Source organism: Armigeres subalbatus, chromosome 1 (genome assembly GCF_024139115.2).
Source record: "Armigeres subalbatus isolate Guangzhou_Male chromosome 1, GZ_Asu_2, whole genome shotgun sequence".
NCBI lineage: Eukaryota > Metazoa > Arthropoda > Insecta > Diptera > Culicidae > Armigeres > Armigeres subalbatus.
The window spans coordinates 165,066,794-165,069,261 of NC_085139.1; the positions used below are offsets into that span (position 1 = coordinate 165,066,794).

A 2,468-nucleotide genomic window follows, 5' to 3' on the forward strand; every position below is an offset into this window, starting at 1 on the left:
TTCTATTGAAACCAAGGATTTGAAATATTAAAAACGTTTTTGCAGCACAGGACATTGGGTGGACTCGATTTTTGGCAAACAGCCGACCGGGTTCACCTTCAGAACGAGCGCAGATGGGACCTACTGCAAAGTGGACCTACATTTTCTGAAAATGATCAAGATCCAGCACATGCAGATGACTGCGAGGATGACTTACACTTTACTAGCCTGTAATATTGACCCTTCAAGTCGACACTTTTCATGCAGTGTAGTATTGTTAACGAAAATTTCGTGGTTTTGGACAGTATGTCTACGATGACCAGACAGACGATCCTGCCGCAGTACAAGGAGCTGACCTATGCATCTACCCGGTTTTACAAGCTCGGTGTAATGATGTACAAGACCAATGGAAGAAATAATTTCAACAAGTCCACAAACTCTAGACCCGCTGTGGTCAACCTTAAAACGATTCATACGTTGAACAGCAGGAACGTCGCAGCAAATATGCGGGATTATGGACTAGTCTATTTATTAGATTATTTTATCCTAAGCAAACAAGAAAAAATAAAATAAAAAAGGAATGTTCGCTTTTAATTTTAGATGTGTAAATAAACCGAAATTCGTAAACAAGAATGATAAGAAGAAGAAGTATCACTATTCTGGTACCGTGTCTCCATTATATCTAGAAAATCTACTAGAATAGAGTACCCATGTCTAAGAGATGTCTAAGAAATATCGAAGAGATTCTATCTGTCAAACTCATACCGGTTCAAACGGTTTATTCATAAATTTGAGGTAGAAACGGTTGTTGCATTTGAGGCGGATTTGAGGTGTGACGGTTCTAGACATCGAAGAAAATGTCTAGGAGACTCATTTTTTGTCTCAGAGATATCGCGGGAGACTTCTAGATCTTTCCGAGCGGGTAGTAGAAAGAATAAAAACGACTTCATTTTTTCTCAATAGAAATGGAGCAGAAAGACTTGCACGGGTATACTACAAAAGTTCAATGAAATAGACGCAGTGGTTCATCCCGAACAAAAAAAGGACTTAACATTGTTAAAAAATTGAAACAAATTGCCGAATTTCAAATTGTTCTAAAAATGTAACCCATGGAGACTTCATATGGAATTTTCTTTTCCGCAGACAGCATTCTGAAGCATGAAGAACCGCAAGTGAGCACCACTGACATAATACGCATACACTCGACGATACGTTGTGCAGGAGAATTTTGCATCGAAGAGAGTGTACGTAAACAAAGTGAGTTCAAAATGATTTGTCTTTCTATTCGGTGATGTAAAATCAAAAAACTTCCGCTGATTTTTTCCAGATATTTAAAGTCTATCGGCATTAAAAAGCAGTATAACTAATAATTAAAAGTGATATATTGATTAGTTTCGTAGCATTCGTCAATTTCGAAGTTTAAGATAAGTTACCTAACCGGTAGATATTTCTTTTTGGTCGAACAAATGATGAAAAATCCGAAATTTCTTTGTTATCAGACAGATAAAATCCAATGATGACATCAATTCACGATTGGTTTCAAAAATCTATCCCTTCAAGCTGGTGACCTTCGATGTGATACGATACTCTTGAAATTCCCGCCGCCGAGATCCAATCGCTATGGCCGCTCGCCATCAAGGGTGCCAGAACATCGAGGAAAAGGCTGGCTGGCTTCCGGACACATTTCAAGCGTGGCGGGAGATCCCAAACTTTGGCAAGGGTTCGCCGTACGATTGGCGATGGTGGTGCGAACGCTGTCATGGACATATTTCGGGATTCCCATCGACACTTGAGCGAAGCTATGCATCGTATTGCAACCAGCTCATAGGGACTACGAGACTCGAGACTGCTGGACAAAGATCAATTCGCCGATCAGTTAATCGATCTGGTACGGGCCCAGGTAAACAGGTAGGAATTATTTCAAACTTTGATCCCAGGTTGAGCTACATTTTAGAGGCTATACAAATACCAACCGATTTTATCGTAACGAGTTGATGCGAGGTTCAGAAGCCCTGAAATATTCATTTTGCGTTGAATCTTTCAATCAACGGTGCTTCCATGAAGCATTACACATTGGCAATACTCCTCAACTAGACTACATTGGCCAACGAGCTGGCGGCAGTATATTGTTAACGTGGAAGCGAATCTCAGAGGAATTTCTCTCGATTCAGAATCCAAAACATGTGTTTGCAAACTTTCGGGAATTTATTCACGTTTTAGAGACCATGAATTGAAGTGGTGATTGTTGTGACTGTGTTAGGTTTCTTTCGTTTCTCATAAAGTGTACATAATAGAATATATATTGGATTAAATGTTATAAGTGATCATGAGATCTAATACCTGCCGTTAAGTGTTTGTAACGAAAAGCCTTCAGTAATTAAGTATCTAGCCTAAATTAGCTTAAATAGGGTGTTCGACTCTTTTCAGTTCTAGAATGAACTCAACAATAATTTGAAATAATTTATAATAGTTTCAGAAACTACAACCAT

The 2,468-nt window shown here is 39.0% G+C and overlaps 1 pseudogene; it reads left to right on the plus strand.

Annotated features, from left to right (window-relative positions):
- The first annotated feature begins 285 nt into the window (after positions 1 to 285).
- Positions 286 to 2,468, plus strand: part of LOC134206727 (rhythmically expressed gene 2 protein-like) — a 5,022-nt pseudogene continuing 2,839 nt past the window's right edge.